Genomic DNA, 25,786 nt, shown 5'->3' with positions numbered 1-25,786 from the left:
ATAGGAGGCATAAGTGTGGACATTCTGTGAATCCCTGTAATTCCAGGGGTATGGATGGTGCCCAGTGACTTGTGGTCAATACTGACACAGTAACATGGCAGCCTTTATATTCTGGCAGTACACTGACCTGTCCCATCCTGCTGTTGTACTAGGCACTATGCATGTTACTCAGAGCTGTGTACTATCAATATGTGTTGCCCCCTGTCCCTGCACCATCCAGCTTCCCTGCAGTAACATATATTTTTTTCTGGACAGTCTGTATAACTCCAACTGTAGGTGTAGCTGACATGCAGATTTGTTGCCATGGGGAATCTGGAACCATGGACCCTGACATCCACAGTCCTATAGTTAGACCAGTAGGTTACAACAGCCACTCATAAGTGCTGTGTACTTCCTGACACAATTAACCACAAATGTACAGAGCACATTGACCCTTGCATATTGTAGAACTGGAACAAGGTATCAAGTTGATTGTGACAGGCCTGGGAATGTGTGGGCTGCTGCTATTACCTTACAAACATATATGCTACTGCAGTTCTATGTGAACATGGGTGTGTTGGGGTGGTCACATCACTCAACTGTACACATCTTCACTGACTGTCCAGATGTTTTGCTCATATTTTGGTTCCATTTTTCATTACACATGTGGTTGTGTGGCAAATATTAGTAAAATAATTTGAGTGAAGTTAGAAAGTTATGACAGCCATTTGGGTTTCAGACTTCTTGCCCGCACTACAGAGAAGTCATGCTACTGCAACAGCTGTTATTGCATCAACTTTCGATGCTTGTAAGAGTAATCTTTATGGCATGTGCCTGTTTTTGAGCCTTCCACACATTTCTTAATGGCTTTGTTCAGTTTTCCTGCTGTTGGAGGTTTAGACCTATGTATGGGACTCCAACATTGACATCCATGCATTTGTCATATGACCCCGGTGTTTGTAAGTCCCTCACAGAGTGCAGGGGATTTTGCTGGCACAGGGCCTACTGCATATTGTGTGGCAGGCAGAACCTGGCAGTGTGTGCCTGTTGTCCCACACAGCTACCCATTGCCTGCTGCTATCCCAGTAACCACTTCATTCCCATGCATACATGCAGCAATACCATACATATGCTACCACAGTGTACTACACCATTCATTTATTGCTAAGAAGGGTAACTTACCTTGTGGCACCAGCAGATGCAAGGACAGTGCTTCAGGACTGACTTTGTCAGATGCACACAGTACACAGCCTATACATGGTATGGTATAGGTAGTGTGATGTGTGTGGCATCCTTTTTACTGTGTGTGTGAGTCAGAGAGAGGTATCAGTCCCTGGGTCCCTAGGTTATCAGTGTATGTGCTATATGTTGCCTCTTTGCCAAGGCCAGGGCGTACTGGACATGCCTACATCTGCCTACAGGGACAAGCTGAGGGGGTTCCTCCTCTGAGTCCCTTTGTACCTTTGGTGACCTTGGCACTTATGGGGGGCTGTGTGTCACTTCCCTGTAATGTTCCTGCCACAGCTGTTTCCACAGGATCATATTGTGTAGCATGGCACATACTATGAACATGTGTGCACATATTGCTGGAGAGTACTGCAGGGCTCCACCTGATATGTCAAGGCAGAGGAACTGTGACTTGTGCATCCCAAACACATGCTCTGTGATGTTCTTAGTTTGTGTGTGTGCCTCATTATGGCATTCTTCAGTGTGTGTGTGCATTTCTGATTGGTGTCATCATCCACAGTTCCAGTGCATAGCTAGCATCCCCCATGAGATGGCCATATGGGATGTCCCCCCTGGCAAATGCCTGGTACAGCTGTGAGGTGTGCCATATGTGGGAGTCATGATAACTGCCAGGGCTGCCAGCACACACATTGATGATAGTATTGCACATGACCTGGAGCTGATGGAGTGATAGATCTTGAGGTTGACATAGACTCTACCATCTTCACCGAGTGGTGCTTTGATGTGGACATGGGTGCAGTCTATGGCACCCAGTACCTCTGGGTAGTTTGCTACATGGTAGAAGAGATGCATATTGCTGGTCCTCTCCTCGGGGGTGCTGGGGAAATAAATGTGCTCACTGGCATGTCTTAGGATGACATCTAGGAAATGGTGGAGTACCCTGGATGTGGATGCCTGTGAGACCCCCATGATGTCCCCTTTAGGTCTTTAGAAAGTACCTGTAGCTAGTATTCTTAAGGCTACACATACCTTTGTTTCCACTGGGATGGGTTCCCTCTGGTGGCTCTGGGTCTGAGGTGAGGGTGGCAGAGCTTGGTGAGTTGCTGAAGTATGTCCCTGTCCACCCTGTAGCACTCTACTATCTCCAGTTCATGTAGCCCCTGAAAGGTTACCCTGGGTCTGAACACTCTTCTCCTCCTCAGTCTGAGCCAGTTGTCATCACCATTATCATCACCACCCTCAGTCTGTAGCATGTAAAGTTGTAGCAAAGCAGCAGCAGTCCCTATCATTTTGTCAGCTAAAATTCCCAAGTGTGTACTCCAATGGTGCTGAGTATGTGGGAAATCAGATGGAAGAGTGTTTGCATACTTTATACTGGTGTGCTGCAGATGCTGCCTGTGTGATTGGCTGACTATGATACATTCCACCTGCCTGCTACATTATTGAGGGGTTTGAATGGGCCACTGTGAGTGGAAGAGGCATTATTAGTCATTTATACTTGAGTGCCTTTTGTCTGCTATTTCCTTTTTTTCCCATTTCCTCCAGTTTTAAGCCTTTAAATCTATTGCAGCTAGTTGGAACATTGCTGAGTAGAAAGGGCCCTCCCCTGGACACAAACACGCTCAGCATTTCTGAAACCAGCTAAGCAGCCTCAGACACACCCCCTTGTTTAGCTGTGCTTAGCTGGTTTCAGAAATGCTGAGCAGTGTTTAGCGGTGCACAAATCCCCTTAGCTGAGCTGAATGCTGCTTAGAACTAAACTTCTAACCAATGCTCAAACTGGTTAAACAGAGCTATGCACTGCTAAGCATTGCTCAGTTTTCATTTAAATAAATGTACTAATTGGACATTAATTACTCATTACTGACATATTAAGTGCATATGTTTTACATGATATGATGTCCCCCTGTGTGCTTTGATTACATTACCTTGGGGTGTGACTGTACTGTATGGGACACGTGTTTACATGGGTGAGTTCACATCATATATCCACTGACACTGGAAATTTGGACCAGCTGCATTACCCTGGTTAACAAATATCAATTACTATATCATTAAATAAAATAAAATAATTTAACAATGCTTTCCCATGTAAAAGCTGAATAGTCTGTCTTGGTATTTAAACCATGAACTATTGCATGCAAAGCCAGAATGCTAACCACTAAGCAAAAGAGCTATCCAAATTTTCAGCTATACATTTCTATATAGCTCTTTCATGATACACATATAGTGGAAAAATACAACCATTTTAAATACATATATCAAAACCTGCCATTCTATCAACTTTCTAAGTTTGTAAGAACAATATTTAAAAACTATCTCTACTTCTAGCCTTTTGCCCCACTTTTAGTACTGCATTTGTCTGGACTTGTATGCTCCAATGTGTTTACACCAAGCATGACAAACACCCTTTTCATGTCAGCTGCCTCTTCTGCCTACACCACCACATTATAGCCCCTACATGGTTAGGTACCTGCAGACATGGTGGCCCATTTTGCTATTCAGTAAATGTAGCTAATTTGCATACACCTAATTACCTATACCCTAGTTACAGCACTACATGAGAGACTATGCCCTTAGCAACCGCTGTTACCTTCCATTGTATGAGTCTGCATGTTGGCTAGTATAATGAGGAATTTACTTTTAGCTTAAACAACCCCCTTTTAGTATTTTGGTTTTATATTTTGTCAGATCCCTTGCTTGGGCACCACTGCGCTCCGCTTGCACATAGCTTATGTGCATGTAAATTTAATTTTTGATTTTTAATATTTTGCATCAGTTTTACATGCCAATGGCCATAGTTTTGGCCATTGGCATGCCTGATGCAACTAATACATGCTTTATTTTGAGTTGTCATAGCCCTGTTTTTTTTTTTTACAGTGTTGTACATGGACAGTTCCTGCATACATTTGTTATGCAGACACGGCTCTAACACGGATGCCTGTCTGCTTTCTGGATTGGTAAATCACCTCATTTGCATGGTTTTCACCAGAAAATGAGGTGATTTACATTCCACGAGCACCTCTGTGGTTGAACAGTGCTGGGAGGCTCATGCACACCCCCAGCACTGATTCCTGGATCGCAAAGGCTCCAAACTCCGTGATCAAACCATGACACTGTGCTTACATGGAGATTAGCTCCATGTGAGCTTTATTGTATTACCCCCAGAGTGTAAAATCTGTAGACTTTAATGAGCTGTAAAGTTCTACCATACAAGGTCACTTTTCCTCTGAAAAGGAGAGATGTAAAGTACGCTATTCCTGAGTGTGATTTTCTGTGTCCTGGAAAGCTTCAAAAATCTTGTCTAATGAGGGGATTCAGTGAAGGGGTAAATCAAGCCTGAAAATAGGGACATATCTCAAAAAATAGATACATTATGTGCAGGGGTAAATCAGGCCTGAAAATGGGAATGTTCTTTAAAAATAAGGCCAGATGAGAAACCTGTAACACTCTCATTCTGGGAGATTTCAAGTACCCGTGGATAAATTTGCAAGCGTACCACAAACAACAAATATGCATGGAGGTTCTTGGACATCATTAACGCTAACTCTAGAATAGATAGTACATTCCCGTACAAGAAGCTCAAATCTGCTTGAGTCTTCTATTGGAAATATTGAGTGAATATGCACCACCATTGTTAGATCAATAACTGTGCTGCCCTTTTATCTATGGTTGCACTGCCTAAGATGCCCAAAGTTCTACTGTCTTCAGGGATTTCTGCAAGACCAACCATGTAGCACTCTCTGATAATAGGCTTGGGAGGGTGGCTTAATGGCTAAGGTGTTTGCCTTACAAACACAAGGTGCAGGGTTTGAGTTTCACAAGGGATAATTGGCTAGGCTTAAAATGGCTCGTAAGGGCAGTTAGCTTAGTACTAAAACTATGAACTATGAACTATGAACTTAAATAGATCCAAAAGCTCTCTACACCACCGGGACCCCATAGCAAATAGAGAGACTTATACCACTGATTTATACACCCACTTAAACTCTTGCATTGAGGTATATACCCTGTCTGCCACCGATGCAATGTCAAATTTAGACACAAGCTCCTATGATTGAACCTCGGTATCAGTAAATTTACAATAGGACAAGATTTCTGTCCCTAAGAAATAAACTCAAACCACTGCATAGTAGAAGCGACTGAAAAAAGGTAAACAAACCATGACGTAAGGCATGAAATCAACACCAGCAGAGCCAAGTAGAAAATAAATATTGCCACCTCAGTCAAAGCTAATCACAAAACCTTTTTAACTATGTCAGGAATCTTTTGGGCAATACTTATTAATGCACTAAGTTGCTCTCCAGTGCTACCATCTATGCTGGCTGTGAAGGTTATCGCCAACATATTAGTGAATAAATGCAATTCAAACTTTTCTCCTGTTTCTCCTCCCTGTTTCCATCTCTCTCTCCTTTCACTCTATACCAACACTTATGATTAAACCAGAATAAACCTTAACAGCCTTCTGCAAAGCTAAACATGCCAAGCTGTCTCCTTGTTGGCATAAAATGCTGTATCACTGAATCCCTTGTAAATCTATTCAGTCTTAGTTGCTCCATTAGGTATGTGTTTGAAGCCTGGAGAGCAGCTATTGGGGTACTCCTCCACTGACTATGTGCCTGAGGCCTGCAGAACAGCTGCTGGGGTACCCCTTCACTGGGTATGCACCTGAGGTCTGCAGAACAGCTACTGGGGTACCCCTCCACTGGGTATGTGTCTGAGGCCTGCAGAACAGCTGCTGGGGTACCCCTCCATTAAGCATGTGCCTGAGGCCTGCAGAACAGCTATTGGGGTATCCCTCCACAAGGATGGTATTATCACTGACCAGGGGAATTATAAACCATAAACAATGATATTGGCAGCCTCTATGCTCTCAATTCTAATCATTTTGGCTTTGAGAAAGTTAGGCACTGTACTAAATCAGGTGGATTACTTTGGGAAAGTCATTGAAGCACTAGATGACAATATATTGGTGCACAATGCCTACCTGGATTTAGCCAAGGCCTTTGACACTGTCTCATACTGCCATTACTGAGACACTGGCCCAGTTAGCCTTATATAACTCATTGGCTAGCAAAATGGTTCTCAGACATGTCCACTAACTCAGGGTTAGTGGTGCGTTCTCCTCAAAAACAGGTCATCAGTGGTATCCCTCAGGGTGCTATTTTGGAGCCACTCTTCTTCGGCATATACTTTGGTTATGTCCAAGCCAATGTAAAGAGTCTCTGGCTAACTGTAAACTCAGATCTATCATCAACACAGCAGATAATATTCATATCCACAAAAAAGGGCCTAACCCATAAAATGGTTAAAGTCAGGGTCACAATCTTGTGCATAGTGCAAAGAAATGCACTTTGTTCTGTTTGGGGAACAAGAATACCCCTGCACCTACCTCATAAGTACACTGGCAGATGAGGTGTCATCTCCTCAGTAAATAATGTTATTAGGACCACTACTCTTCAATTAATTTATAAATACATTTCATACAGCTTCTTTCTCAGAAAATATAACGCTTAATGAAAGCTGATACAGTAGTCAGGCATCTGGGAACCTTTATCAGCACTAGAACATCCTTTGATCACCACGTATCTACTATTGTAAGAAAGTACCTTTTCATCGCACAGGTTATTCTCTATAGGTATGGCGTACAGGTCCAGGGATGTGATCTTTGCATTGTACTCTGCTCTTATTAGGCCTGATCATTGAATATAATGCCTCTTTCAGTATCTACCTGTCCAAACACCTGGCAAACCTGGAAGAACCAAATGTCAATGGCCTAAATTATAAAGACTACGCAGACCATTTCAAGGCTTTGCCCGTTCTTGTTAATGCACAGGCTACTAAGAGGTGATCTCTGCTTTGTATATAAAGCTTAAACAGAACCTAACCCTATTACACACTCATATGTCCAATGGTAGTGTAAACTCCCAATCAAGAGATTTCAATCTCTTTTGCAACATAAACAAGATGTGTTGGAGAGACAGATAAATATATATCACAGAAAATACTGCTCCTATGGAACCATCTTCCCCTCCGCATAAAACAAAGTACTTCTCTTACTCTATTCAAATGAAATTTGGATGACTGGATAGGAAAATGTAAATTCTTAGCATCAATGCTCCTGTACCTCTTTCTGCCCACTTGTATGTTATTCATACTCAAAATATAAGGGCTAAAAAACAACCATAGGAATGCAGGGCTAGGATTCTTAAGATCCTCATAGATCAACGGCCAATTAAATACCTGAACTAATGCAGATGACTCAACACCAATATGTGCAATCTCTTCAGTCAAATGGGTGCAAGATGACCTATAGCATTCCTCTACAAAAATGAAAACTGGCTTGAGCAATCTAAACTGCTCCTAAATCCAGATAAAACTAAACTAATACATTTTTCATGTCCAACCCAGTTAATCAAGTTACTTTGACTTAAAAACCTTATCGGTCAATAATACTAGAAATGACCAAGTACAAAACGCAAAATAATATGGTGTAATAACTAACCATAGATTACGATTTGATCAGCATAACCAACATGCAGCTAAAACACAAACTTAAACTAGGACCTCTTTATAAAGTTAAACCTTTTCTACCAGACCATGCATGTAAGACCATCACTCAGACCTATCTACGCCTGTTATGATTCATTGATTTTGATTAACCTACAGTCCTCTCAACTAGCCAAACTGGATCAATTTTATAAGATGGTAAAGTTTGCAGGTAACCATATTAAACAAACATATCAGTACCTTGCATTTCATTCCCTTAGCCAGCTGGAGCTACTGAATTGATTTGGCTACACTTTATTTATTAACCACAAAAGTCTGACTTAGAACAAAGCCAATTTTCAGTAGAGGCCTGGGGAGAAATGCTCCAGACACATGTCTTTGTAATGTACAAAGAAACTGGAGCACCCAGAGGAAACCTACATGAATGCAGGGATGACATGCAGACTCCACACAGAAGACACACCAGCCGAGAATTGAACCGGAGAACCTCTTGCTGTGAGGTGACAATGCTACCACTGCACCATCCACATCTTATATTACAAATGCCCACAACATTCCTTACAATCCCACAAAGATGCTGTGCCACCAGCCAGTTAATAAACCGGTGCTTGGATTTGGTAAATTAAACTATTTTTTTTAAAACAGATATCATCAGAACTGACCATGGTAAAAGATGGGAACCCACAAGAACTAAGACTGAATTTTCCTAACCACAAAGAAACAAGTATTGTCAGGAAGAGTACTTAAAAAAATTCAGAAAAGAAAAGAATATAAAAACATTGTCATATTTTGGAAATGTATCCTCCCAATAAAATAAAGTTGCATTGAATTTCTTAGATGAGAATAAGCAGTCATCTGGCTTAAAATGTATTCACATCATCATGGGGTATGTGATTTGTTTTATTAGAAAAGGATTATTTAAAATAACTAATAGATTTAAAAAATATAACTATAGCTACTTTATTGTATATAAAAGCTGTATTCTTTGTTTATTATTTTATAACTAGTTATCATTTAGAATGGTTTAGATATATTGGAGGGAGCTAAGAGATGTTTGCTCTAATTGATTAATAGTAATATAATAAAGTCTGTAAAAGCAACACTCAATTAATGTATTATTACAAACAGTCCATTTCATGTTTGAACTACTATATTTTACATTCAAAAAGAATAGCAGAAATAAAAATAAACAAAGAGACATTTGGCAGCCTCGTATTATCCCATTCTGATGATTAACATGTTATGAATCTACTATACATTTGTAGGAAATATGTAGCTGCCTGATAAAAAAGCAGCTTATCATATTAGATAACTGCTCACAGACTGGAATATGCTATAAAAATAAAAAATGAAAAATTCCAGAGAAGTAAATCAAATACCCTAAATGCACACATGATAAAGGTGAACCTATGTGGAAAGTCCACAGATATAATATTTGCCTTATATATAAAATAACCTGGCAAAAAAAAAGAGAAAAAGAAAAATACTATGGTGAGACTGATAAATTTACAATTTTTAATGCGAGATTTATCTAAAAATGCAGCCTTTGCTTTTGCTGATGAAGCCTGTAAATAACACTTCTTTGGGGGTGTAGCTAAGTGTAAGACTGTTTGTGTGTAAAACTGATTAATTTTAAAACTGGCAAAATGTTGAGTAAACTAATATTATTATTATGAGCATATGCCTACATGCGTCTTGAGTCTACACATTGCATAATACAGCGAGAATAACATGAGGCAGAGCATAACCAACTAAGCAGCAGTATCAGAAATGCAAAAGCAGTGCTGAAGCATGGACTACAAAGGAAATGTGTGTGCGTGTGTTTGTGTTGGGGGCATAGCTGGCCTTAGGTATAGGCCAACTAGGCAGCTGCCTAGGGCACCGCTCTAGCAGAGGTGCTTTTCCAATATTTATTTGTTTATTTTTTTGTAGTAAAGAGATGATTTCTTTAAAATGTGTTGAATTAATACAGGAGTAACTGAAGAGTAAGACAAATTGTGAGAAAAAGAAAGAAAAAGAGTAATTTGGGATGGAGGCATTGGGTGGTTTATAGGCGGGAGCTGTGGAGCCCTGTTGCCTAGGGCACCAGATGACCAAAGGCTGGACCTGGTTGGGGGGCAGAAGTATCGTCATTGTGAAAGTAATATCACAAGGAGTACATGCATAGCCATTGTACTGGAAAAGATAGGGGAGGCCGATCTATGCACATTTATAAAGAGAATAGCCAGTGTGGTAATGACCCCATCATACAGTGATAAACACGATAGTTGCAAACTGTAGCTACAGAAATAAAAATATAGAAGTAATGTCAGCATCTTCTGTTAACTTCCAGAACTCCCCCATCTGGTTCCTCCAGCACTTGGTCACTATGAACCATAGTTACCTGGGACATTGCCAGAGCTCTATCCTTCCATGCCAAGGAGCTATTGGATACACATGATCTTGTCAGTTTGATGGGTCATGACCTTCTTGCTTGATGGGCTTTCTGTTCTCTACCACATCGTTTTATGCCTGGTGTGTGATGGTCTCTCAACAGTTATATTCACACACTCTGTCACTGCACATATAGGTGGCATGTTGCTAACTGATCTTCATTTTTAATAAAAAAATATGAATATATTTATGTACTGTTTTATAACCAACATTCAAAATAGATTATAACCACATAATTGATGCCAGGGTTGTTTAGATCTAAGTATAGATATTGCTTTGGCTGAAATGAAGTATTTATGATGCTATCAAACAACTGTTATAAAATTGTAAACTTCTGAAATAACTGTATTAAATAAGTAATTCATTATTGATCAAAATGATAAAATATAGGAAGAATGCTACAAAGTCCAAAGTTATAAGCTTATAAATAAAAAAAAAAAAGACTCAAGGACATTTCAGAAGTACAGTAATACATTTAGTTATGCACTTTATATGAAGCAGAGCAGGGTAGCAAATGATCAGCTTCCAGAACAAGCAAAGGCTTCAGACCATGATGGCTATTTACAGAGGGGAGGTTGGCATAATGGCTAAAGTTTACCTTCGAAGAGACAAGGTGCAGAGTTTGATTCTCACATGAGGTAACTGGTTAAGTTTAAAATGACCCACAACAGTAGTTACCCTAATACTAATCTATAAACCTACTTTTCCTAAAAACAATATATTTTTCATGTGAAGGCATTTTTTGAGAGTATGTTTCAGCAACTGAACCTGAGAGAGCAAGTTTCATGCTCCATTTTCATATGGTTATGAGAATGTATTCAGCAAAGCTATTCAGAGCATCAGGAAATGTTTTACTTTTGATATAGTAAACAAACGAGGTACTAAGCAGCTGCAGTTGTTTGACTGCATAACAGTTTTAAATTTTGAGACTTTTTGTACAAGTCCCTCAGTTGTGCGACTGAATGTGCAAACAAACATGGATATATGTATACTAAGTCTGAGATAGTCGTGTCTTTGAGTATTCCCTCTTCTCTGGAAAATGGCAATCTTGGAGTTACTATACAAATGTAGTGGGGGGGTGTGATGGTCTTACTCCCACAATAGGGGGTACCGGGGATTGCCCCTGCAAAAAAATAACTTTAAAGGTGACCAGTGATTTGTTGACATTTATTATCCCACTTTAATTTTCTTGTTATTTTTATTATTCTACAATTTGCAATTACAGCTCACAGAATTATATCAGGGAGACATTAAAGTAACATTTTTACTATTCCCTTTATGGGATGAGTTTTCCCATTCGATTCTATGCAATATGTTTTTATGTCTAGTTACCAATTATTTTGCGCTGAAGGGATTTTATAGGTATGAATCTTTTTTTTTTCCACTAACATTGGACAAAATTTAAATTTCAGAGAATCCCAACCTTGTTACTTCCTTTTCTGTTAATGTCGATTGACTTATTGGTAATACATTCAGTTAGATTTAAATACATTATATACTTAACAAATCATATCATTTTACAGGAGTAGAAAATGGTTCATAGCATTCAGTATCAAGTTTAAGATCTACTGATATTCTAGAATGATTGCCATATCCAATGGTCTGGATTTCTTGTCAGCCACAAAATCATCTGGCGGTTTTCTCTTAAAATGGAGATGTGCAATGTTTAATAAGTGTCAGTTTGTACTGTAGTCTAGGCTGATGTGCAGTCACAAACCGATCCTTCTTTTCCAATTTTTTATCAACAACTTTTGCAAAAAGATACTTGTCTGTGTTAGCCATGTGGTGTATATTCCAAATAGAGTGTTTCACAAGAAACCCAATCAGACAGTGCTTTAACTATTAGACACACTCCCCTTTATGTTTTTATGAAACTGTATACAGTAATATTTCCCTTAACCTATGAGTATAGCTTAAATTTTATTGTCCCTCTATTTTCGTACTGTGAAGCTGTTCAATTGTCTGTAGCTCTACAAGGTGTTTCATTTGGTGAGTACAGAAAAGCTGCATTGTACTCTATGATTTAAGTGTAATATACAACAGCACAATTATTTTACTGGATCATCCTGATATTCTTTTTAGTATTAAATGAGCTAACACAAATAACTTCCTAATCACAGTAGAGACATTCTGATCAAAACAAAGACTGAAACTTCATGGGAAAATTTTAAGACATTAGCGATAAAACATATGTTAGCCCACAAGTTAATACTAAACAAACAAAACAATAATCCATATAATCTGAAGTTATGGGAACAGATCTTCAATATCATTCTGGCATAAAATTTTGGCCGAAAAAACTTGTCAGCTTACATCATAGGAACAGATCATGTTTTAGAAACCAATATTCTAAGATATTAACCCTGGAGGAAACAACCTTTTTTCTCTATCACTAAGAAAAAATATGAAAGCATTCATGTAAATAGTGTAAATATGTTTTAAATATATTGTTGTCAGTACTACCTTAATTATCACCAGCTTACTCTCTTGTGAGTGTTTTGTTGTGGAAAATAATGAAAAACAATAAAGAAATATTATGGAAAAAACAAACAAAGACTGATGCTTTTATGTGTTCCCAAGGCCCTTAATGTCCTAGGTGTTTGTTTTGAGTATAGAAAGTCAGCAATTGCACTAGGAATGACCATCAGAAACGCATTCACATTCCATTAGAATATCTTTATAATGATATAAATTTCTTAACAGAATACTGAAGACTGCCATTGGTTCATAGGTTGATAGGTGTTTACTAGGCTATTACTAGAGAAATCCAGTATTAAAGGATCTTGCCTAAGCGCTTGATCTTAGTTAGCAAAAACTGCCCATATCTAGGAAGGTCATAGGTGAAATACCCAGCAGGAATTTATGTTTTCCCATCCAGTCATCCAGACTACGCTTAAACAGGGTCATAGAGGGGCTTTGTTTGATGTGAAATGGTAGCCTATTCCAGAGGAGTGGCAACCTCTGAGAGACATATCTGTCTCTCCAGAAAGTCATATTTATGTCACAGGCTATGTTAAGGTCCCTGGAGTGGGTGATTGTCCCATTTGACTTGCAGAGGAGCAGCATTTCTATTAGGCTTGGATCCAAGATTGCTCTGTAGGCCAGGCACAAGTCTTCTCTAAGCAGTCCGTCTGCTACTGAGTACAGTGACAGTGACTTCAGTCTGTCAATGTATGACTTGTGCTGGACAACCTGAATTTTCTTGGTTAGAAATCTTTGAGGTCTTTCAAGTTGTTGCAGGTGTCCGGTAAGGTACGTACCAAAGGGAGCAATTGCACTCAATTATTGGCATGCTGAGGGTGACGTACAGGGGCATTATGACCTCTTTTGCTCTTGAGGCAATACCTTTGTTAATGAGGTGTGCAACATAGAATACCTTCCTTACTACAGTAGACAGATGGTAGTCAAAGTTTAGGCTACAGTCAGCTTGCTCTCCTAAGTCTCTCACTTCTAAGGTATTACTTAGGGTATTATTATTTATGTGATAGTCTGCAGGGATATCATTTTTACTGAAGGGGATGATAATGCATTTTTTTTTGCACTGAGTTTGAGTCTATGACTTGGGCACTAATCATTGGTTTGTGCAAGTCCCTCTTGAAGTATACTGACATTGTTTGAGGATTCAGTGACTGCACCTAATTTGCAGTCATCAGCAAACTTAGTCAGCCACAGTCCCTCTGTTTTGGTCTAAACATCTGAGAATTATATTCCAAACAACAGGGGGTCCAGCACTGACCCTTGTGGAACCCCACTGGTGACAGGTCTGCTGGTTAAGGTAATGTCCCCAACTTTGACTGAGTGTGATCTGTCAGTGAACCATTTAGCAACTCATCTGACAACATTATGGTTGATATTCAACTGGGAGAGTTTATCAATGATGCCCAAATATGGGATTATGTCACAGGCCTTGGCTAAATCAAGGTAGGCTGTACATACAGATTTACCTTCATCTATGGCTCTGGTGACATTTTTGAAGAAGTCCACTAGGTTTAACAGGCATAACCTGCCTTTGACAATACCAAACAGCATCAGATCAAGGATTTGGAGATCACCTATATCCTTATTTATAAGGTCCATGATGATTTGTTCCATGGCCTTACAGATAAGGCTGGTTAAGCTTATGGGTTTGTAGTTCCTAGTGTCTGTTGCTGTACCCTTTTAATGAAGGGGGATGTTAAATAAAGCTGAGTAATAAATGATCCAGATGTCTGTCTGCCTCTGCCCCAACCCATTTGCCACAGAGCCAGCAATATAGCACATTAAGTTAAGAAGATTCTATACAGTTTCAAAAGATTGTCTGGCTAGTATAGCATTGAGAATGTGATTTGTATTTAAATATATATTTAGGGAAGACATTGTATACATGTAATAACTCCTAGGAAGGGTACAGCTGTGATCTAATGTTAAAGCCACAGTCTTTTATAAGAGCCATGTTCAAGATTGTTGTCACTGAGGATACAGCAAAGAACTGTGGGCAGAAGATTGTTGGTGCCTGTCAGGGTCATAACCTCAAAACCTGCTGCAGTAACCAGCAATAAGGAAAATTGTCAAGTCAAAGAAGGTAGCTTTCTGGCCAATGCCCATAGAGACATCTTCTAATTCAGCTGAATGGCAGCTGGAGGCCAAAGAGGCAATAATAATTGTAGACATCAAAGAAAAAAAACTTAGTCACGGAAAATTTTAAAGGAGTTATGGAGACAGACAACTGGTTGACCTCAAAGTGGAAATGGTAAACCACTGGTGCTTCAGGAGAAAAGACAAGACCTTCTTCAGGTTGTGCTAGGGATGAGTGGAGAAGCATTAAATACTACTGAGCAGACTGTTGAGTAATGGAATGAATATTTGAAGGAAGTTCTTAACCTGGTACGTAGCTCTCATGTCATGAAACAGTGACTGAAATCTGTAGTGGGATGGTTTCAATCACTATAGCTGAAGTCATCGTAATGGCCAGACACTTGGTTTCTATAGAGGTAAGACTGCAGACATAAATGAGAACCAGCCCAAAATATTGAAGATGCCGGGCAGCTTATAATACCATTACTTATCAGCTAATGCATTTCTTCATTTTTGCACAACAGTCTGAGACTACACCTCAGGACTGGTAAACAGAGTGTGATCCTCATTTTTAAGAAATCAGACCAGGGGGTGTGTTTCTGTCATAAGGGGGTCCCAGTCCTCAGCTTGCCTGGAAAAGTATGTTTCCATCTTCTAAACAGAAGACTGTGATGTCTGCAGGTTTTTATCAAGATGGTGAGAAACACCATACAAACTAAGGATGTTTAACTAACCCCCATGACATCTATATGCCACTGAAATATGTAGATGAAATGGTAACACAAAGCATACAGTTTCCTGTACCTACCTTATTAGCATTTTAAGATATACACCAATATAAAATAATCACTTTTTAAGTTTCATGGCAAAACAATTATATATAAGTGATAGAAACTAGTAAGAGGGATTACAATGGGCAAGACTAAAATTCAAAACTATCTCAAAGACATTTACAGCATTTTTGCATGGAAAGCTTTACTCCTGCATTCCCTCATACTGGGGTTCATCCAACCACACCTTTGCTATTTACATATACTAAATTAAATGTTGCTGTGCCTCAGACCAAGAGGAGTTTGAGATACTGTAATCTCAGTCTGTTTAAATCAGATCAATGGCACTTTAATAAAGTATTTTAGGGTATACATCACTAATGTCTCACCTTTTTGCCCTCACCGACATATTTTATGAAAAGTCTATGAAGTGACATGAATTGCATTACACTGATTATGTTAATAATCTTAACTTCATACTCAGAATGTTATGGGTTTTTACATTGCCATGATATATATTTTGTATCCATTCAAAAGATATTTTAACAAATGTAACTTTTCAGTCTTTAGAATCATGTACAATTCTCAACCAGCCCATATGTTGGTCTGGTTTACTAGGTGGTCTGACTAGACTATGCAGGAGGAATGTTTGCAACTAATATCATCTCTTCCGTTTAAGAAATGCTTGTTGCCACACTTTAGCAGTTCTTGGAGGCACAACTTGAGGAGTTCCTCTCTGCAAATCTTAACCATCACAATTCTCACAATCTTATTTTCTTGTGTTAATACTGGTGTGACATTCCTGAATGTTCATTTTCCTGGAATACTGATATAGTTTACATAAAAATATGAGTGAGTTTGCATATCCAGCCTTCCATATCCATTCTCCATGAACAACACAGGATCTTGGTCTGGTTACTTTACCTATTGCTTCACCTTCAGGATGTGAACTTTCCCATGGCTTGTATTTGCTTATTTAATCTCCATTTTATAAATCTTGTAGTCTTCAATAGTTTCTATCATAGTAGCATTTCTTGGCCTGCTAGCTTCTTTTACATATTTCTTTTACTTTGTATTGATTTTCTTACATCTATAATATAGATGAAGGAGCTAGATGGCTTTTAAACTGTCGACTCACTAACATTTTAACTGGTAAGAAAATGAGTCCCTTTGTTGGAATATTCTTATATTTCAAAATAGTAAAATGACATTTCTCATAGTTTTTGCTACTATTCTTTGCCATGAGATCTTAATTGTTTTGATAGTCACCACCACTAACACATCATAACAAACAATTGAGTTGTAGGGACATGCTTGAACTCCTTCTCATATGAAAATCATCCAAAATAAATAAATAAATAAACAAACATGCTTTGCAATGGCTTTTATCCTGTTGTCACTTGAATTTCCTTAATAAAGAGATAGCCATGGAGTTTCTGGCATCAGTACACTATTGATAACAGCTTCTTTTCTGTGTATTGTTGCACATCTATGAACACAACTACACCAGCAACTGGTCTGTTCTCATGTATGATCACATCTCTTATATCATTTTAACTGGCATCAACGTGTAACTTAACTGGCCAATTCATCCAACAATACTTTAACATTGCTGCATCTGAAAGTAGCTTTTAAAACATTTTAGAGTACCTTTTTGTTCATCGCTCCATTTCAAGGCTACATTGTACTCTAAGAGTTTTTCAGAGGCATAGTTATCTCAGACATATGAGGTACAAACTTTACAAAATGCCACATAATTCCTAGCCATCTTTGCAATGCCTGCTTATCTTCTGGCGTTAACATTTATACAATTGTTTTGACTTTTCTGCAACAAGTCTCTGTACCTCTGGCCTTAAACAATGGCCAAATCATTTCAAAATTGTCAGCCTTATTTTCTGACTGCACATATTTAACTCAAAACTATGCTGACTTAATTTATCCATCAGCTGTATCAGCCTTATTCTATCTGATCACATAACAATAGATCACAACAGTTTCCCAACTTTCAATTAGCTTTGGAATACCTCTAGTGCTAATGAAATACCAAACAGATATCTAAGGATTCTATACCTTTTTAATACTGTGTCAAATGTACAAAGGTCAGAGCTTTGTTTTCTAACTTTATTTAGTATATATCTGGTATAAAAAGAACGTAACATTTGACATTATTAAGAGAACTTCTTCAACAGTAGGTAATGAGTCATGTTATCTTTCAATTATCTTATTCAGATTTTGTGGATTAATACAGATGCAAGTCTTGTTTTGATTCTAAGAGTGCCTATACAATTTGCCCATTATGTTGACACACGTTGCTTCTTAATGACACCAAAGCTTTCCATTCTCTTCAGTTCCTGCTCTATTTTGCTCCTGAGAGATACTTGTATTTTCCTGGATACATATAAGACTTGCATAGCATCAAATGTTATTTGCATGTGATATTCTTTCAGTAACTGTCCTAATTCTGTAATTAAATCAGAATGGTCATGCACACTATTGTCATTCTGGTGTCAGTATCAGGGATGCCCTAGTGATCGATTCTGGGCATATGCATTTATGTAGAGAGGAAAGCACTTACGTTTTGAGCAATAAAAGCAAATTTGTTTTTTAGTTGTTTGTTATTCATATGCATTCTTTCTTTTACATTGTGACATTGCTTTGCTATTCTTAACTTTTCAAAGCCTAACAACCCAAAATATTGGATAATTAACTTCTTTAAATCTTATGATTTGGAAAACGGTCTCATACTTTTTATTTTATATGTATGTATCAGCAGCTTTCAATCCAGTTGCTCTACCTGGTCACCAGAAAATGTTAACAATATGCATACTGATTCCTTTTTTGGTAAAACTGACAAGATTCTTAGGCAATGTATTATACAGTTCAATGGGGCCTAGCTAAAATTCATCACTTTTCTTAGTAATTCTCAGCATTTCTTGCCAAAAATGTGTCTTAATTCTTCAGAGGCATTTTTTGGAACTTATTCGTATCAAGGATTTTCACTACAGTAATGCCACCCAAAATGGCTTTATTCAGTAACATGCACATTCTTTAGAACATGTTTGTTTTAATTTTATACATAAATGGAAAATGACCTTTTCTAGTACAAATTCCATAAGATTTACTAAAGCAGAACAACACTTCCTCCTGTGCTTATAGCCACACCTAATATGTAAAGCTTGGATTTCAACTGCAATAGTTTTTATCTGCTCCAAATTACTGCTACAACATATTGCATCATAGATATCTTTTTCATATCCATTACCTCTGCAACGTTACCTTATTTCTCTCTTTTTTAATTTTTTTGTTGAACTAAGATTTGTATTATAGATATCCATGTTCTCAGATAATTCTTTCAAACACGCTGTAGTTTTTTCACTTGGTTTTCAAGCATTCACATGCACAACTCTACTACAAGGTGCTTTTTAACAAATTTCATCTAATCCAAAAGCAGTGAGAAATAACCAACACTCTTGATCCAAAATTTCTTGTTAGATGGCTCCAGGTAGTTGCATTTGAAATATTTATACTGAAAATGATATGTCTGTGCCTTCAAGCACATAAACTTATAATCTCTTCACTTCTACAAATATTGTATTCTGCCACTATGTAATGTCTGTAACAAACCAGAGACACTCAGGCTGTGACTAACCTCCACAAGGTATTTTTCAGTCATCTCTTAAAAAGAAAGTGCACTGCATGACATTCAGGTTCCTGTAGTTAGCCTGTTCTAGCCTAATACTATTTGTCCTGGCATATATTATGGGTGGTTCTTGAAGAACACGTACTATGGGGGTTATTGATTCATGTCAACCAGAACCTGTTTGAATGCAGTGAGAGTAATACCTTATTTCTTGGAATTACAAACATGGTTAATTGAGATTTCAGGATCCCCCATGTGTGTGTGTGTGTGTGTGTGTGTGTGTGTGTGTGTGTGTGTGTGTGTGTGTGTGTGTGTGTGTGTGTGTGTACATGTGTGTGTGTATATATGTGTGTGTGTATGTGTGCATGTCAGAGTATCAAGATGTGGCCAAGTTTGGGATGTTGTCCAGTCCGAGGATTCAGAAATGGCATTTCCTTTGTTTGCATATGTTCTCCTTTTGGCCTCATTTACCCTTACACGTCCAGAGTCCAGGGTTCAAGCCTCCCTTCTGGCTACTGTTTTTATAGAGTTAGTATATTATCTCCATGTTGGTAGGATATGTTTTGAACCTCTGCTTTCCTCTCATTTCCCATAAACAGGATAGCTGATTCACTACATAAATTGTCCATTATTAATATATTGCATTTATCCATACCCATGTGGCCCAGGACATGTTTAAAAATAGTCTATGCTCCATCCCATTTATCCCCCCGCCACTTACCCTGTTAAAATGGCAAATAAATACAAATATGAGCAGAGCATTTAATGCACTAACAAAAAATTATCCTAAACTAATAAAAATGCTGGTGATCAGAAGTTCATTTAGGTAAGTGGACGAAAGTGCTAACGTAATAAATCTTTAAAACATTTTGGAGTGGAACCCTTGCCTTTGCCTTTTCCTGTCTGTTTTTTGGTTTAGTTGAATGCTGGGGTGGCACTGTGGTAAAGTTGTTAGAGTAGGTCTGACAGTTAGTACTGAAGATTTTCACTGAACTGCTTTCTGTAGTTCGTGGTTTTACTCCACCAGTCTCCATTTGATCACTGTGTAACTCAGCAAGTCACTTAATCATGCAGTGTTCTGGAGCATGTAAGAAATTAGGTTAGATTAAGTCTCACCTACAACACAACATGTGAAGGAAGAGTGCCCCTACAATCCCCATAGTAATTATTCTAAGCTTAGATTAGCATATCCTTCAGGAAAACACATTTGTAAGCAATGTATGCCACAGCACTAATCCTATAATATAAAATATCCTAAGGGTTCCTGTTTTTTTAATCTGTCTCACCATGTGGGAATAATTTTGTTTATTTGTACAGGAAAGGGCAATTTCCCTGTTATGGCAAATTCATATTTAGGGTGCCAGAATTAAAGAACCGGGACATGTTGAGTTTGGCTGTGGTTGGAATTGAACTCACCACTGCCTATATGGAAAAGAACAACGGGATGATGTACAACACATTGCAGGAAAAATCACTATTTTGGCATGGGGATACTTACAGATCTCCCAGGATGTAATGTAATCTGTAGCTCAGGAAAGGGAAGCTTTGTCTTTGTCTTTATGTAACCCAAGACTAGGAAAAGCAGTAGAACATTTCTGGGAGATGAGATATTTTAAATACTTTAACACCTTAACTTGTCGGGATGATAGTCCTTTATAATGTAGTTATAACTGTACAATAACTCCCAGAATCTCCATGCCCACAAAAGCAGTTCGTTTCTATGAACTCCCTTTGCAGGCATGGATCTGTGAAGGATCTGTGAAATACAGGGATTACGCCTTGACAATGATTTAGATGACTCATGTTTGAGTTACAACATGGAAAGCAAGAAGAGTTGGGGGGGCATGCATGACTGGCATTTGCCAGTTCACCAATCAGATGGTGACCAACTCACTGCCACATCACAACAGGAGTGTAGAGGGTTAGTTGGCAACATATATGCTACAGTAAAGCTGCATTGGCTGCAAGCAGGGTAGTGTCGCCATTGTTTGCTAATCGCATGTGCACCCTTCTGGGTGCAGCTATAGTCGCATCACAGCTGGCAAAGGATGAGTTAGGACAGGTGGAGGGGGGACTTTATAAATGGCAAACAGGCCTGCTTTCTAGCACTTGGCTTTCACCTCTGAGGGGAACAAATTAGATTAGGGTCTTGCCTCAGCTGGAGAATGAATGGGCCATAAACATCTCCTCCTGGTCAGGGAAGGAATAAGCCTCTCATCTTATAGGCAAAATAAATGAACCAATAGGATGCAAGAAAGGAAGCTGCTAGGCAGATCATCCAGGTGCAAAAAAAAAAAACTTGCTTTACAGTAAGATCATCAATTTTCTTACCTTTAGATTCATTCAACTGAGATGTAACTCCTGTCTACTCTCTGTCATGTCTTTTAGTCAAGTTTTATTTCTGTTCTTTCTCTTATTTTTAGTCCTTCTCATCTTCTTTCTCCTTTTTCCAGGTTTTTCAGGGTACCTCTTTTCCTACCAGGATCCATCATTGATTACTGGTCCCGCTAACATAGTAACTACCTCTATCATCAACTGCTCTACTGTTCATCAGTGAGTCCCTCCCTCAATATTCAGAATAGTTTATTTATGTATTGATTTTACTCTTGTGTTACGGGTGGTCTGCTTGTTTTTGCTTTTAGCTTTGTCATAGTGCAGCATACAGGTTTACAGTAAGCAGCCCTGCTGTTCACTAGGTGAATCATATTTATTGTGTAACTAATTACATGTCCTGCAACAGAGCTGGTCATACTGTATTCTTTCATCTACATCTTAACAATGAAATAATATTTTTACAAGGTGTACCTTACTGCATCGCTGCTGTGATATGTTGTAACAACCATTGGTGTCCTCCCCTACATTAATCTCGAAAATAGGTTTTGGTTTGTATACCTTTCTTACTAGCCAGTGTAAATAAATGAATAAAGAAAATAAATAAATGACCTTACAGTAACCTCTATGATATTTTGCCTTCATCTTAGACATTATAAATATATGCATGGATGGAATTTACAAAAGCATGCGATGTCCTTAAAGTAGTAATACAAATTCAAGTATTGCTAAATTGTGAGAACTAAATCAGCTTGAAAAGGTCAAGCATGTTTTTCTACCTCTGAAACTCTTTATAGCTTTTGGTAGGACTGTGTCAGCATTTCAGCTTGCGAACAGAGCAGATACTATTATCAGTCAAGTAGCACTCAAGATATTTTGGTGTGAATTACAGAGTACAAATTACATTGAGGGCTTTGCCTGTGTTTGCTGTCAATCCCTATGGATGTTTGCTAACTAAAACCATTTTGAAGACTTAAGAATCTTACTACACATTTGAACATTTCTGTTAATAATAAAGCCTTTGTCAGTTCCACGGCTTACATAATGAAACATTGAAATTTCACTTCTGTATAAAGAATGCCTGTAGTTCTAAGTTGTTTTTCCCTTGATATACAGTGTTCAGATGTTTATTTGATCATTTTTGATACTACTTTGTTTGGTGTTGAAAACATCATGGAAGTGTAGTAAAGCATGCTGTAGTACAGTATTTTTTTTTAATTCACACTTTAGTGTCACTAAAATTATGCTTTGTTACCACAAGAAAGAAAGAAAGAATATTTCCTTAACAAGATTTTTAGCATTTCAGTTATGATAAAATATAACAGGACAACAAAATGTAAAACATGGTTCCATGAGTAAGAATCCTATTGCATGTGTATATAAAGAATATATAAACATAAAGAGTTATTCCCCCACCTTCTGTTTGCAGTATGTACCAAGGGATCATTATAACTGAATGCGTCTTTACTGGACAACAACTTTAAAGCTACAAAATCTCCACGGCAGAAAGTGACAGTCAGTTTACCCTTGTGGCTATATTTTTTGCCAAAAGGGTTATTTATGTATATATATATTTTTTTTGTACTTATTTATTTAAAGCTAGCAAACATATTCCTTAAGCCTGTCTGCTCAATTTATGTAGCAGAATGAGCTCTCTTTACTTTGCGGCTGTAGTCCATCAGGACAGGATTTCAAAACGTGTGTAGAAGAATGGTGTTTTACAGGACCAATGCCATCATGAAATGCTACTCAGGGTGTGAAAAGTGGGTCTATATTACGTAGTCGAAAAGTAAAAAGAGTGAATGCTATTTTATCAAACACTGAAAGGTGAAAACACTACATATCGAAGACACAGAACAGCGATTTTTTTTCCCAGGGAAAAAATATCACTGGGCCGTTTTTGGGACTTTGCCATTTGCTCCACTGTGGTGCGATCTCGGAGTTAGGTATATTTAAGTAGGGGGGTGTGGGGGTGAAGCCCCCCTCTTTATTTTGTGTTTGGATTTTTTTTTTTGCAGAGCAGCGATTTTTTTCCCTGGGAAAATAAATCTCTGTCCGTGTCTTCGATATTTAGTGGTTTCACCTTTCAGTGTTGATAAAAGCGCGATTGCTCTTTTTATCTTTCGACTACATAATATAGACGTGTGAAAATCAGTATCTGCTCCTGCAGGGGATGTGGGATGAATGTGGAGTACACCTCAGTCTACTCAATGTGACAAGTCTAAGTAGTATCCGCTACACCAGGACTACGTAACGAGATTCAGAAACCTTCACTGTAAAAAAACCTCTGAGTTGTGTGTGCCAAGACACCATTATAACTGAATGTATCCTCGGAGTCATGTGTGCAGCATTAGGGATGAAAATCTTCCATTAAGTTCAGTCCACTGATCAAGCACAGAGTTGCACGTTATCATTAGTCCACTGATCAAGCACAGAGTCGCACGTTATCATTTTTTGAATATGAAGAAGTGTAACACAAAAATTATAAGACCAAAAAAAGCTGTATTTTTTTGCAGGGGCAATCCCTCCTGCTCTGCCCTATGTCGGGTACTTTGCCCCCCACCAATTCAATGATTACACTGCAGGAGGAAATAGTGAATAAACCCTTTGCAATCTGCTTCTACTCACTCTTACAAATCAATGTGGTTTTAACAAAGTATGACAAAACAAAATCAAAGAAAAGCCATCGAACTGAGACTTCACTGAGTGTAGGTAGTCTGGGATGACAGTACACTGTTGCCATGGAAATAGGCACAGTTCGTTTTTTTTAATCCTTTTTATTAGTACTCAACATTTCCACACAAAAAGACAGATGTCAATTCTAAAAGCAGCACAATCCATGTTGCTTCAACTACAGCACAAAGAGCACTTCCTGACTCTCCCTTCTCCCCTAAACACCCAGGAAAATGAACAAAAACAATAGTTTTGACTGGGCAAGTAGATGCATTTTAGTATTTGAAATGAAGATATTTAGCTCCATGTATTTAATCTGTATGTACATAGTCTCCACATAATCCATGCATACATTATCCGCACATAATCTATGTAAACATAATCCCTACAAAATCCAGTCATATATAATCCCCAAATAATCTGTGCATATATAATCCCCACATAATCCAAACATATGTAATCTCTACCCATGATTTACCATTTTCCCTCACCATCTGCATCATTAGCACCATTCCAGTGTATCCCAGCTAATCTTTACTTCACCTTTCCAAGTACCAATATGGAAATGGTCTTACAACTCCCACTCCTCCTGTTCCTTCTTTCTCCTCTATCCCTTACTTCTTCACTCTTAAAACTAACCCATTGTCACAAGTATCCCTTCCCTCAAAGTTTAACTCTCAGGTTATATGATTCCTACTTCAATTTTTCTATATTTATTTTCCAACTCTGGTTCATCATTTCCAAACTCCACATTCCATCCACAACTCCAGCACTATCCTCCTGTCTCTGTGCCATACATACCATCTTAACCAACAGTTTACTTTCCTTCTACTAGGCCTCAACTCCTTCATCATTGCTGAGTGCTTGGTTGTTTTCCATTTCACAATCCCCACTAACAAACTGCATATTTATCCATTTTCCTATCATTCTGATCTCTCCTGTACCTCTTATACCAAACATCCACTTAAATCAGTCTCATCTTTTCTCCTGTTTAAAAGCATTCTTTTATCAAATCTGCCAGTTTCCCTTGTCTTATTTCTTCACACATATCCTCACCACAGATTTTTATGATCTGGTCCTGAAGCTCCATATCTCTTAAACCTATCATTCTGACCCCAACCTTTCTCCTTCACCCTTCATGGGGCCGTGTGCCATCTATGCAGCACCTTCATCTGCCCTCATATAATGGGCTCACCCTCTCCAATCTTCATAATCTCTCTCTCAAATGCTTTCCCAAACCTTCTTCACCATCCATCTATGACCATCATCATCCCATCTACTGCACAAATGTCCAAACTCAACTTTGCACCTTTTACTCCTAAAAACCTTATAAACTCTTTCAGTCATATATTTATTATTCTTCATCTAGTCCATCTGTTCTTGCAGACCTTCATCCCTGATCCCAACACTGTATTATGTCTTGCCCTCACCTTAACTTCACTAAATAATAACCTGTCTCTGTAATCCCATCTAAATTGTCTCTGCACTGACTAAATTCTGGTCATTTTCCTTTTCACTCTCAAAACACCAAATTTTACATGCATTCAAAACTTTTATATTTCCAATGTATGAATGTAACTCTAAAATTCTTCCCTGGCTCCTCACTTAGAACCTCCCATATTCTCTGCTTTTCTTCTCAATTCCTGCCTCCCTACCCAACAAGTAACAAACTTCTCTGTCAGTGACCTTCCACAGTCCTTGCACCAAC

This window comes from Protopterus annectens, chromosome 6.part0, assembly GCF_019279795.1.
Source record: "Protopterus annectens isolate FY-2018-M chromosome 6.part0, PAN1.0, whole genome shotgun sequence".
Classification (NCBI taxonomy): domain Eukaryota; kingdom Metazoa; phylum Chordata; order Ceratodontiformes; family Protopteridae; genus Protopterus; species Protopterus annectens.
Note: the sequence above shows the minus strand (reverse complement) of the source record.